The sequence below is a fragment of the Tasmannia lanceolata genome, unplaced genomic scaffold (genome assembly GCF_043159265.1).
Source record: "Tasmannia lanceolata isolate RefF3 unplaced genomic scaffold, GAP_Taslan_0.1 ptg000048l, whole genome shotgun sequence".
NCBI classification, from domain to species: domain Eukaryota; kingdom Viridiplantae; phylum Streptophyta; class Magnoliopsida; order Canellales; family Winteraceae; genus Tasmannia; species Tasmannia lanceolata.
In genome coordinates, this window is record NW_027518725.1 from 790,063 (window position 1) to 804,311 (window position 14,249).

At 39.8% G+C, this 14,249-nt stretch overlaps 2 pseudogenes; both read left to right on the plus strand.

Annotated features, from left to right (window-relative positions):
* The first annotated feature begins 2,688 nt into the window (after window positions 1-2,688).
* Window positions 2,689-6,292, plus strand: LOC143864336 (flotillin-like protein 4 pseudogene; annotated as a pseudogene).
* Window positions 6,293-7,132: 840 nt separating this feature from the next.
* Window positions 7,133-9,484, plus strand: LOC143864442 (flotillin-like protein 4 pseudogene; annotated as a pseudogene).
* Window positions 9,485-14,249: the final 4,765 nt, after the last annotated feature.

Consider the following 14,249-nt stretch of genomic DNA (forward strand, 5'->3'; position numbering starts at 1 on the left):
AATTCTAGGGTCTATAGTAGGTTTGCAATTTTCCTAAAATACAAGTAAACTATTTAATTTTTGAAAAATCATTTCATGGAAAATAGGTGTGTTCTTCAGTGAAATTCTTGATAAAATATTAATTTTTTATTCCTTTACAAAATTTCAGCCGAAATTACGTAAATTTAGGTAATTTCGGGCAAAATTTTGGCCCAAGAAAACGACATTTCGAGCACCTCTACCTAATTTCAGTCGGAATTTCAAGATTTTAGCTAAAATTTCGGTTTCGGTGAGGACCGAAATTACCCTGAAATTGAAATTTAAAACCTTGTCCACAACTAATAAGGAAAGTGTAAAAGAAAGAGATGAATTATATGAATAAGACAAAAATTAATATCTTATTACTTTGGAGGGATTTGCTAGGCAATTTCATGGAAAGCCATATGATGGAATCGGTGGACATGGTTTGGTTCGGTTCGGTTCGGTTCTGGGGTATAGCTAGAACCAAACCGATTGCAATCGGTTCCTAGAATTTGGAACTAGAACCGAACCACTTATCTTTGGAACTGAAGCGAACGAGAATCGAACTTGATTGGTTCAGTTATGGGTTTACCCAACCTTTATATTATAAATTTTTTCCCATTTATTGGATGAATTAATGGAATGCATGGGCTCAGTTATCATACTATAGAAATGAAGCTGAAGATTGGCCCATCAAAGTTTAATGCATGCTGTATACTGATGCTCAACATTGGAGAGAGAGAGAGAGAGAGAGAGAGAGAGAGAGAGAGAGAATACCGGAGGTTGGAGACGACGAGAGCCGAGAGGATTTCGAGCGAGAGTGGAGAGTGGAAACAGCGAGAGTCGCAACTGCAAGGCAAGAGTCGGGAAAACTAGGGTTTCTACTTTCTAGCGTTAAGTTTAAAAGGCAACCAAAAATGTTAAGATTAAAATTTAAAAGGCAAAGAAAAATATTAAAGGGGGGTGAATTTATCCTCAAGTAGTAGTAAACCATTCTCACGGAACCGTTATGGGGAGGAGGGTGATTTTATCCGTTGGGGGGATGTCATCACTCTCGGTTCTCGGTTCCAGGATCCTAAACCCAGAACCGAACTAATTGCAATCGGTTCCCAAACAACTGAACCACTTATATTTGTTACAGAATCGAACCGAACCAAAGTCACTAGTTCGGTTCGGTTCCTCAAGTTGGACCAGAACCATGTCCATCCCTATCATGGATCACTTTAGCAAGAGAGAACAATCACCTCAGTTGAATTAAATGAATAAGACAAAATCTGCTTAAAAGTAAGCCTGACCATCCATGAAATTTCCTAGAGAATCCCTGTTTGGAAATAAACCTTATTTGGTTCATGAGAAAGCTGAGCCAATGTTATCATAAATAGGAAGTATGAACACCATTTTCTTTATTCGCTCCTCTTGTAAAGTATAGGGATTCTTTCAGGAATTTTCCTCTTACTTTGGGTTGGTGAGTCTGTTTGGGTTTGGCCATCTCTACATTGTTGTTCACTCTTTTCTTTTCTCTCTTTCCAGTTATTACTCACTCGGCAAAAATAAAAAATAATGGACTAGGACATACAAGCGGAAATAGTACCCACCCCTTTCCAAGCATTTGGGCTACCTTCTAAAATTATGCGTTTTTTACCTTTTTTGTTTTGACTTTTTTAAAATAGACAATTAGCAGCTTTTGAAATTTGAAAGCTAGAGTGCCTTTAACAGATTTGAGCATAAGTATATTAAAAAGAGATTTGCTAGTTTCCATTGCACAAAGCATTTGGCGGGCTGGCTGTTGCTTAAGAGCAGCCACCTCAAATGAATTAAACGAATAAGACAAAATCTGATATGTAGCTGCTCTGTCATGCAACAGCCAGCCCGCAAAATGCCTTCGATGGTCTCAAGCAAATCCCCAAAAACAATACAGGCAGAAATAATACTTCCATCCCTTTCACAGCACTTGCACTGCCTTCTATATCTGTTCTCTTGAAAATTATGCATTTTCCAACTTATTTTTTGTTGGGAAATGATATAGAGGGCGAGCCTTGGGGCAACGGTAAGTTTGCTCCATTATGACCTGGTGGTCACGGGTTCGAGTCAAGGAAACAGCCTCTCTGCAAAGCAGGAGTATGGGTGCGTACATCTAGCCCTCCCCAGACCCTGCAATGGCGGGAGTCTCGTGCACTGGCCGCCCTTTTTTTTGTTGGGAAAGGATATCACGACCATTTTTTAATAACTGCACAAACCCAGCTTGTCTTTTCTTTTTTAATTGGCTTTGTGAAAGATTTTTGGGAACTGTAATCACCTTTGACAGCTCTTTAAATAATGAAAAACGAGATGAGTTAGTGCAAATATCAAAACCTGGTCATGCTCATATCATTTCATTTTTTGTTTTGAAATGGCTTTTGAAAGCCACAGAGCCTTTAAAAGATTGTATACTAGGTATAATAAAAAAAAATATCATTTCCCATTCAATTTACCCACCACACAAGCAACCTCTACATAAACATTCTACTCTCTCATTCTACGAAGAGAACGAAACCCCCTTCTTCCCTCCTTTATAATCCCCTCACCTCTTCTCGTTCTTCACATCTCTCTCTCTCTCTCTCTCTCTCTCTCTCTCTCTCTCTCTCTCTCTCTCTCTCTCTCTCTCTCACACACACACACACACACACACATTTTCTAACCATATTGTGGTGGTACAAAGTTGCCAAAGCAACTAAGTACTTAGTAATCACTGGTTACAAAATTAAGGATATCAAACTAGCCAAGAAAGCAGGGATCCTCCCTGGCCAATCCTACACCGTATTCGATATCTCCCCATAAACTACACATTCAATGTCCAAGCAAAGAGTGCCGAGAAGCTCCCCTTCCTCCTCCCCGTCGTCTTCACCATCGGCCCACGAGGAGACGACTTCGATAGCCTTCTCAAATATGCCAAACTCATGTCGTCCCACGACAAGCTATCCCACCACGTCAAAGAGCTCGTTCAAGGCGTAATCGAAGGAGAGACCCGCGTCCTAGCCGCATCCATGACAATGGGGGAAATCTTCAGAGGCACCAAAGATTTTAAACAAGAAGTGTTTGAGAAGGTTCAACTTGAATTGAACCAATTTGGGTTGTTGATTTATAACGCGAATGTCAAGCAACTTGTGGATGTTCAAGGCCATGAGTACTTTTCGTACTTGGGGCAAAAGACCCAGGTGGAAGCTGCGAACCAAGCCAAGGTGGATGTGGCCGAGGCTAGGATGAAAGGGGAGATTGGGTCTAAGCTAAGGGGGGGGCAGACCACGCAAAATGCGGCGAAGATCGATGCGGAGACAAAGATTTTCTCGACGAAAAGGCAAGGGGAGGGGAAGGAGGAGGAGATTAAGGTGAAGGCCGAGGTGAAGATTTTTGAGAACGAGGGGGATGTTGATGTGGCAAAGGCAAATGCTGAGTTGGCGACGAAGAAGGCTTCGTGGTCCCAACAGACACAGATGGCGGAGGTTGAAGCGGCAAAGGCGGTGGCGATTAGAGAGGCTGAGTTGCAGAGGGAGGTGGAGAGGAGGAATGCTTTAACTCGGACAGAGAAGCTCAAAGCTGAGTTACTTAGTAAGGCTAGTGTTGAGTATGAGACCAGGGTATGTATGATTTTGTTATCTTATCATTGAAAAATGATATTCCAAGCCCTTTTGTTTTCCCTTGTTCCCAACCTAGGCCTTGCTTAAGAATAAAATTAGGCTCTATAAGGATTGCGAGGAAAACATTTCTGATGAAATGTATTTTCTTGGAAAGTTGTTTCTTTCCAATATTTAGAGGGAAATAATATGATTGTGGTTAATTTAGAGGGTTATTATCATAAATTGAATGTCCCTCTCACTAAAAGTAGAATAGGGTAGGTTCAAGTTAGGGCTGCAACTTGGGTTGGGTAAAACCCGACCCGCATTGACCCGACCCAAAATTAGCTTGGGTTGGGTTCATGTTTCTCGGCTCGACCGTTTCTCGGGTCGAGCTGGGTGTATGATCCAAAAGCCCGCATGAATCTCGGGTTGAGCCGGGTTTGAAGGGGCCCGATCCGACCCGACCCGAGTTACTTAAGTTATAGTATGTTTTTTTTCTTCTAAAACTTTGTTACTTTAAAAGTGAAAACTTAAAAGTGAAACTCACGCACGCACGCAATCACAGGGACTCTTTCCATCTTCTGTTTGTTTCTCTCCTTTAGCTCTAGGGCTTCAAGTTTCAACTAAATAGTTAATGCACTAAATAGTTTGTTGTTTATCTCATATAAGTATAATCATTTTCACTTGGTAATGCATCAATTTATTCTCTTTGGACTAGTTATTAGTTTGCCATGTTGGAGTTTTTCTACTTCTTATGAGTTGAGTTGCCTTGCCAAACAAGAGTTTTCCTTAAAAAATTGCGTCAACGTAAAAAAACCCGACCCGAGATTTATCATGGGTAGGGCCGGGTTTGGGAATTTTGGGTTTTCCGGAAAAAAACCCGACCCGACCCGAGAGATATTTCTCGGGTAGGGTTGGGTTCTTCAAAACCCGACCCGCCCGACCTGAGTTGCAGCTCTAGTTCAAGTTATCTTTTGTGTGTGTTTAAAAAAAAGTGACAAATTTTAGAATTATTTTTACCTTCTAAACTTTTTCAAAAACTTCCCGCAATCCATACTGGGGCATTAGGGAAATGATATTTCCACCCCGTATTCTACCCAACCACCCCTCTTACCTTTTTATTCCTTTTTTTCCCAAAGCTTTTTAAGAATAACTAAGATACCTAGGAATTTTTGAAGGCTACTGATGTTGGCACTACCATGTTCTGATAATTACACAAACCCAGCTTATATTTTATCTTTTAAACAGCAATAAAAAGTTAATACAGTTTCCAAAACAACAAACAAAAAAGCTCTCAAAAGAGAAGCTGAGTATATGCACGCAATTGTTAAAACTCCGTAGTGCAAATATCAGCAGCTCAATTTTTAAGAAGCTGCTGTTGGATTAAATATGTTGGATTAAATATCAAGGATGGTACCTCCACCGTACAAGGGCCTTATTGTTGTAAGGCCCAACACCATATAATTTCTCTCTAAAAGGTAAGAGTTTTGATTTATGTGAAGTATAGAAGTATAAGTAGATAGTATAGATAATGGCCTCAAAATAGGCCTTAATGTTATATTTGTCAATAGAGGAATGATAAACTGAAGGGTGCCCTTTGCAAAAACCACCTGCAAGGGTGCCCCCATTGGACCATCTATGAAAGTGAATTTATAATGGCCAAAAAATATAAAATTAAATGAATAATAAATGCAGTTTGGTGAGATGGTCCAATGGAGGCGCCCTTGTAGTTGGGTTTTTGTAAGCACACCCTTCAGTTTAGCATTCTTCTTGTAAATATTATTTGCTTTAAAAAACTTTATTTCAATATACGCCCCCCTTTTTGCCTGTATCAAAATACCCCCTTAATCTTTTGGTTTTTTTCAAAACAAAAAATAACAGGTGCAAGAGGCAAATTGGGAGCTCTATAAGAAACAAAAGGCTGCTGAGGCAATGCTCTAGGAGAAGGAGAAAGAGGCCGACGGCCGGCGAGTGGCCTCAGAGGCAGCCCTCTTCGCTCGTCAACAAGCGGCTTTAGGGGAGCTTTACGCCAAGCAAAAGGAGGCAGAGGGACTAGTGGCACTTGCGCAGGCACAAGGCGTCTATGTTAACACATTGCTAAAAGCCTTGGACGGAAATTACGCCAGTTTGAGGGATTGCTTGATGATCAATGGGGGATTATTTCAAGAGATCGCGAAGATTAATGCTGGGGCTATACAAGGATTACAACCAAAGATTAGTGTTTGGACAAATGGCAATGGTGGTGAGATTGCGGGTGGTGGTATGAATGAGGTGGCAGGCATGTATAAGATGTTACCGCCATTATTTAAGACATTGAACGAGCAGACAAGGATGCTTCCTCCGGCATGGATGGGGACGCTCAAAAATTCATCAGCTAATTAAAATGAAATTATAAATAGGTGAGTGCTAATGGGGAGGCGGATGGGTTGGCTAGAAGTGGGGTTGACCGTTTGGAGTTGGAGTGGTTCGATTTTCTCCCTCCGTAGTTGATTATGCTGTTTTTTGTTATTTTGTTTCTTTTTTCTTTTTCTTTCCGTGTAATTTTGGGTGCGGTCCATCTCGGTCCCCTTCCCTTTCATAATATACTTCTGCCATTTAAAAAAAAAGGTTCATGTGTGTCGAAAATTGGTGTAATTATCGTATTTTATTTTATTTTGTGTGATGCTAATTTTGTTTTTAATTAATTATGTATTTTTATCAATGCTACTCTCTTTTTACACTTATTAAGTATTGAAGAAAATTGTGTCAATCAGCCCAGTTGGATGGATCTTAGCCACAAGAAATATGTCTCTTTAACATAGGCATATTATAGAGTTTGAAATTTTTTAAGGGGGTGTTTGGATTTAGGGGGGGGGGGGGATTGGGAAATTTATGGCATAAAGTTTCCATGGAAAATAATATTGCATGGAAAACAATTCTAGGGCCTATAGTAGGTTTGCAATTTTCTCAATTTTTGAAAAATCATTTCATGGAAAATAGGTGTAAATAAAGTAACCTAAAGGCATGTTTGGGTCTAGGGATTGTTTTTTCTTCGAAAGAAAAACTTTTCTAGAATTTTTTTTTTGTTGACGGTTTAGAATCATCTACTGTGATGGGCGGTTTCTTATTTTCTAGAATCATCTCATATCCAAACTTTTCTGGAATTTTGCTCTCTACTGTTACGATAACAAATTCTTGTTAGTCAATATCAGCCAATCAGAAATTCAAATAAAAGAGACTTCCCCACAATCAGAAATTCTTGTTAAGTCGGTTTTATCAGAGAGGAGACTTATCCACAACCGGTTTTGTGATGGGCGGTTTCTTATTTTCCTTTTGGTTTCTTAGTCCTCCTTCTATTAGGAAACATGCCAAGAGTTATGTTAAGTTGGGAAGTCTAATTCTAGTTAGATTAGCGGTGGAGTTTAAATAGAAAGAGGAAACGTGGGAGAATATGGGTTTTATTCTATAAATATGGGTCGTGTATCAAACAAAAAAAACATAACAACTTGTGCTTCCTCTGCCTAGACGTTCTTCACTCTCCATCTAAGAAACCACCTTCTTGTTTCATTTTTCTTGTCCTTCACATCTTCAAATCACCTTTTATTCTTCTTCTTCTTCTTCTTCTTCTTCATCTTCCAACCATGGTGTGGTGGTACAAAGTAGCCAAGGCTAGTGAGTACCTAGTCATCACTGGTTTCAATATTAAGGATATCAAGCTAGCCAAGAAAGCATGGATCCTTCCCGGCCAATCGTATACTGTCATCCAAATCTCCCCAGGAAATTATACCTTCGAAGTACAAGCCATGAGCGCGGAGAAGCTCCCTTTCCTCCTCCCCGCCGTCCTCACCATTGGCCCGCGGGTCGAGGACCATGAAAGCCTTCTCAAATACGCCAAGCTCATGTCCTCCCATAACAAGCTCTCCAAGCATGTCACGGAGCTCGTTCAAGGCGTAATTGAAGGCGAGACCCGTGTCGTCGCCGTGTCCATGACCATGGAACAAATTTTCAAAGGTAACATGCTCTCTCAAACATATGTGGATTAAAAATTGATACACGTTTGATTACAATAAAATTGTCAAATCTTCTAATCTAATGCATGCTGATGAAGATCTCACATATTCTAACAGGTACCAAAGAATTCAAACAAAAAGTTTTTGAGAAAGTCCAGCTTGAATTGAACCAATTTGGGTTGTTGATTTATAATGCGAATGTTAAGCAACTTGTGGATGTTCAAGGCCATGAGTACTTTTCGTACTTGGGGCAAAAGACCCAGATGGAAGCTGCGAACCAAGCCAAGGTGGATGTGGCCGAGGCTAGGATGAAAGGGGAGATTGGGTCTAAGCTAAGGGAGGGGCAGACCATGCAGAATGTGGCGAAGATTGATGCGTAGACAAAGATTTTCTCTACGAATAGGCAAGGGGAAGGGAAGAAAGAGGAGATTAAGGTGAAGTCTGAGGTAGAGATTTTTGAGAACCAAAGGGAGGCTGATGTGGCAAAGACGAATGCTGAGTTGGCGACGAAGAAGGCTTCGTGGGCCCAACAGGCACAGATGGCGGAGGTTGAGGCCGAGAAGGCGGTGGCGATTAGAGAGGCTGAGTTGCAGAGGGAGGTGGAGAGTAGGAATGCTTTAACTCGGACGGAGAAGCTAAAGGCTGAGTTTCTTAGCAAGGCTACTGTTGAGTATGAGACCAAGGTAAGTATGATTTTGTTAATTTATCATTCGATATTGTTATTTCCTCCCCGTTTGGTTTGTCTCCTTCCCAACCTACCGAGGCCTTTGCTTAAGAATAAAATTAGTAGCTCTGTTTGGATTGCAAGTAAAAATTTCTGATGCAGTTATTTTTCTTGGTTAAGTTTTTTCTTTCCATGATTTAGAGGTGAATAATATGATTCTGGTTAATTATGTTCCACCCTTTCTAGTCAACCACCCCTGTTACCTTTTCTCTTCAGTTCTCTATGGATTTTTTTAATGCTATTTATATTGGTACTACCATGTTGTGATAATTGCACAAACTCAGCTTGTCTTTTGTTATTTAATCAGTGATCAAAAGTTATTGTAGTTCCCAATATGCTCGTAAAAGCTAATTAAAAATGAAAAGACAAGTTGAGATTGTACAATTATTGAAACATAAATTGCAGTGCAAATATCACTAGCCTTTTTATTTGCTATATAAAAAGTAAACTGTAAGTATAGTATAGATGTATAAGTAGATGATATAGTAATGGCCTCCAAAGAGACCTCAATGTTCTATTTGCAAATAGAATGCTAAACGGAAGGGCGCCCTTGTAGCTGGGTTTTTGAAAGGGCCTTGTAAAAATTATTAGCTTTACAAAACTTTATTTGCATATAGGGCCCTTCTTAGCTTGTATACAAATACCCCCTTCATCTCTGAATTTTGTTTATAAAAAAACAGGTGCAAGAGGCAAATTGGAAGCTCTACAAGAAGCAAAAGGCTGCAGAGGCAGAGCTCTATCAGAGGGAGAAGGAGGCCGAAGCCTGCCGAGTGGCCGCAGAGGCAGCCCTCTTCGCTCGTCAGCAAACAGCTTTAGGGGAGCTCTACGTAAACCAAAAGGAGGCAGAGGGAGTAGTGGCACTCGCGCAGGCACAGGGCGTCTATGTTAACACATTGCTCAAGGCCTTAGATGGAAATTATGCGAACTTGAGGGATTACTTGATGATCAATGGGGGATTGTTTCAAGAGATGGGTAAGATCAATGGTGGGGCCATACAAGGATTACAACCAAAGATCCGTGTTTGGACTAATGGCAATGGCGGTGAGGTTGCGCGTGGTGGTATGAATGAAGTGGCGGCCGTGTATAAGGTGTTACCGCCATTATTTAAGACCGTGGACGAGCAGACGGGAATGCTGCCTCCGGCATGGATGGGCACGCTAGAAGATTCATCAGAATGATTAATGATTCATCAGCTTTTTCTTTTCTTTTTTTCTTTTTTTTATTGATTTCGTGGGAGTTAAATGTTTAGTCAGATAGTTTCTTTCTTATCTTGATATAGAAGAACAAAAGAGTAGAAATTTAGTTTGGATCTTTTCTACATTTTTTGTAGCATGTTCTCTAGATTTTGATTCTGCTTGGTTGCTATTTTAGTTGGGTTTTTAAGAGTTTCTGTATTTAGTTGGCTAGATGTATACTAGTGGAATTACGAATGCACTGAGTGGAAGTTATTTTAGAACAAAAGAAAAAAAAACAGCTAGAAATTAAAAGTTGTTGACAGATTCTTGGAAGCCATAAACACTCAATAAGAGAATCACAATAGTTTTTTAGGGAATGTAATAGCCAGTGAGTAGATAGGTATGAAATGAGGGCTGATAATGATAAATAAAAACATGTCTAACTATTAAAATAATTTAAATTCTCTTTATAGCTACATTAAGGCCTTGTTTGTTTCTAATTTTGAGATCCGATTGTGAGTCCAAAAGTGATTATTGTACTCAAAGCTAAACATAAATTTGAGTCCAATAATCAGTCTGGGACTCCCAATCGACAAGTTGGCCCTTGCGAACAACTTGATGTACTATCGCCCTTCAATCCTTTGAGCGAAATGTGGCAAAAGGAAGGAATCAACAACCCGGCTTGAGTTGAGGTGGTCAACAATTGGTACCATATCAAATTGGGTCAGCCCGACCCGACCCAACCCGAATTGGGTCGGGTGTTGCACCCCTAACGACGACGAAAAAACTACTTTTCCTTATTCACTATGTGCGGGTCAAATTATAGAAATGTTGATATTACGAATGCAGGACACCTGTAAAAATAATGAAGAATTCTTCGCACCTTAAGAGGAACAACAATCATGGAAAGCTCTATAGATTGGAGGGCTAGGATCAGCCTACGGGAATGATTTTATGGGTACAACCTATTGATGTTTTGTACCATCACATGGACAGTTCATATCAACCTATGATGTGGTATGTACAATTTTAAATTGATAATTTAATTGAATAGCACGTGCATCGCAAGTGCATTTTTACTAGCAAGAGTAAAAAGAGTAACATTGATAGAAATATATAATTAATTAAAAACAAAATCATCACACAAAATAAAATAAAATACGATAATTACGCCCATTTTCAACACACATGAACCTATTAATAATTTAATTTTAATTAGCTGATGAATCTTTAAGCGTCCCCATCCATGCCGGAGGAAGCATCCCTGTCTGCTCGTGCAATGTCTTAAATAATGGCGGTAACATCCTGTGGACCCCGATCCGAGGACGAGCGCCGAGGGACGCGAGGTCCCCACCTGCAATCCTCTAAGATCTCCACAATGTGAAGGAGAGCTCTACCAGGGAACTCTCGAAACGGATGCCACCCTCACAGCATAGCATGAGTGGCGACATAAAAAGAAAGATACATCCTGATCCGGAGCCAGAGCTCGAAACCAAGATATATCTGAAAATATAACTCAGAGTCGCCATCCATGGACAAGCCATGGAACCAAAACAAATGCTCTGTTTGCAATGGATAACCAGAGATACAGAAGGTCCGTGCCTGATGACGAATGGAGAAGGTCCGAAGAGCGCCCCCAATTCGCCCGAGTGCGAACACTTGGTCTCTTATGCCATTTATTATTAACCTCGAAGAGTTTTGGGCGAAAATCATATGAAATGGGAACACACATCTCCGAGAAAACGTCTATCTAATCATGCATGTCCCGGAGATGAAAATAAGCACACACAAAAGAACCGAAATAAATGTCACCTAATGACAACTAGGTTATGAGTGACATGCCTAACAGGTGTCTAAGTTCTGGTGGACGAACGCATGCATGCTACAGCTAAAGGTATAGGTCTGCACAAGAAAGTAAGAAAACACAACAAAACACACAGCATAACAAAACAACAAATCCTAAGACTCTAAATGATTAAGCCCGAGTCCTCGGATGGTCTGGTATTCATCCAAAGAAGCCTACGTATCCCCGCCTCCACGAGAATCAAGGCAACGTAGTTCTTCGCGCCTATTCTAAGCTAGGATGCCTAAGACACCTAGACCTCTATCTTAGACTCGATCTAAAAGACCGGACTAGTTATTAAAGCTTCTTGAACGATTATTTAAATTCCAGTGAATTGTAGATTTTAGGACACCCTATATGCCCTAGCTAAATGCGGGTTAGCCCTAGGCTAATGCAGGTGGTTCCTACAACCTATGTGTAACTAGGCTGTGTGCCCTAAGGAAAACAATAGGATTGCTAACGTATCCAAGACCTAGTCATCAGTCGGCGATGTGAATCGCCAACTAACCGGACGGAGGCAATCCTAGCTAGGACAAACCCCTAACTCTAAAACAAACACAAACAAGCACACAAACAATCAAACAACCTATCAAAAGAAAAACCCTAACTCTAAAACTCTCTATCTAAGAGAAACTCCTAACTCTAGAGGAAGATCCTTTGAAAACAAGATTTTAAAGGAAAAAAAAAAGGGTTAAAGCATTTATTTACAAAGTTTGGCTGGACTTGGGATATAAATCCCAAGCTGCACTACGTACCTCGGAAGAGGATCAAGCCAACGTAGTTCGAAAATCGAACTCGCCTAATACGCTTCTAAAAGAAACACTCAACACTTTAGATTTTTAAAGGTTTTTTATGTTTTTCAAATGTTTTTGATATTTTTAAAGTTTTCAAATGTTTTTGAGTTTTAAATTTCTAATGTTTTTGGATTTTAAAGCTTTTCCAATGCTCATGACCTTTAGATGAATTCACTCTTACAGAGAACAAACAAGCATAACCATAAACTAGGGCAAAGCCCTAAAGCAAAAAGGGGAAACCCCAAACAAGCAACTAACGCCTCAAAGAGACGAACCACAACAAGAAAGATAGCGTCCCAAGAAGAGAGAAAACGATCCAAGATCCCAAGCAAGCAAAGCTCTAATAAGACTGAGTTAGCCTCTAATCAAAGCGAAGTAATCAACAACTCTAAAGGAGAAACTCCGAACTAACAACACTAAAGGGGGGGAACAAATGAGTCAGAGACTCTCTAATAACACTACCGAGTCAAAGACTCACTCTAAAAGAGGAGGCCACTCTAACATGAGGCTAGGTAAGCCTCTTAAAGGGGAAACTCTCTACATGAGACAAGGCTTGTCTCCGAGACACAAATGACGTAAAAAGGAATAAGAGACCCTGTGCATATTTGGCAAAGGTAAAACACCCAGCCGGGCCGGACAGCTGCCTAGCCCTAGGGTGCAACAAATGTGCAACCCAATACCCATAAGGGTAGGGGTATGCTGCCAAGCCGAGTAGGGTGTTCTCCCAAAACCAAACGACGCACAAAGAGGAGGTTTAGCAAGAGAATGAGACTGGGCAAGTCTCCTATATACAAATGAGGGGTATGCTACTTGGACTGAGCAAGTCCCCTAAGGATGGGCTTGGGCTAGCGCCTTCATCGCCCTCGCAATGAGAGGGGATTCTAGTATCTAAAGAAATTTAACAGAAATCTATAAGACTGTGTTAGTCTATCAAAAAGAGAAGAAAAGGCTACCAGATAATCGCAAATTCCATTTTATTCCTATAAAAATAAATCAAGTGCTAAGCAAAGAAGAATTTTCAATAGAAGAAATACACAATCTATAGCAATCATAAAATGATAAACAACATTAATTAGTCCAGACCAGCCGCTGGATAGCCTAATAAAGTAAAAGAAAACAATATCAAACACTTCTATGCCCAACCACAAACACCACCCCAATATGGGGATGAAATCAGATGATGCTAAAGTAATCATCTGATATCATAATACACATGATAATATTCCTACAAACCGCCTTGAAATCAAACAGTACTCATGTCGATAACATCGAATAGAGTAGTCATCTGATTTCCTTCTTCAATTAAACAATTTATTTAAATAAAAAATAATTAGCCCAGACCAGCCGCTGGGTAGCCTAATGAAATAATAAAAAAAAATGATAAGCTTTCAAGATAGTCTCACCTGAACAAGTCCATTCATCTTCAGAACCTAACTCAAAACTTAACATAAAAGAAGAATGTTAAATTTTCAACAAATTATACAAATGCATGCAATGATATTTCTGATTTTTATAAATTTTGGTGCATAATTCAAGTGCAAAAACGGTGAGCCACAAAACACAAAGACGGGCTCCAAGTAACCTCATCAATGCCCCGAGAAGGGCTCTTTTAAAAAAAATGGTTAAAAGAAATTCAAAAGGTTAGGTAGGCCTACTAAACAAAAGAGGGGAGTGCTACTTGGATTGAGCGAGTCCCCTAAGGATGGGCTTGGGCTAGGCGCCTTCATCGCCCTTACAATTATAAAGGATACTAATAGCTAAGAAAATTTCTAAAAAACTAAACAAGTTTCCTAAATGAAAGGTAAAAGAGCGAAAATGCTTCCCTAAATAAGTGAATAAACAACAAAAGTGATACCAACAGGCTATAAAATGTCCTCACCAAGAAATAACTTAATACACCCATTACCATAAGACAACATCAACACTTAAGATAACACTATTATGGAAGAGACCCTGTCATTATTATTATTATTATTATTATGCCCTTATGTGTCTGCATATTAACTTTATGAATAACACTTTAGGCAAATGATTCAATCATTCAATCTATAGAATGCAGAACTATATAATGATGCGATCAGAATAATGCACATCCAAATTCTTTAAAAGAGTTCACACACTAAAGTTGACC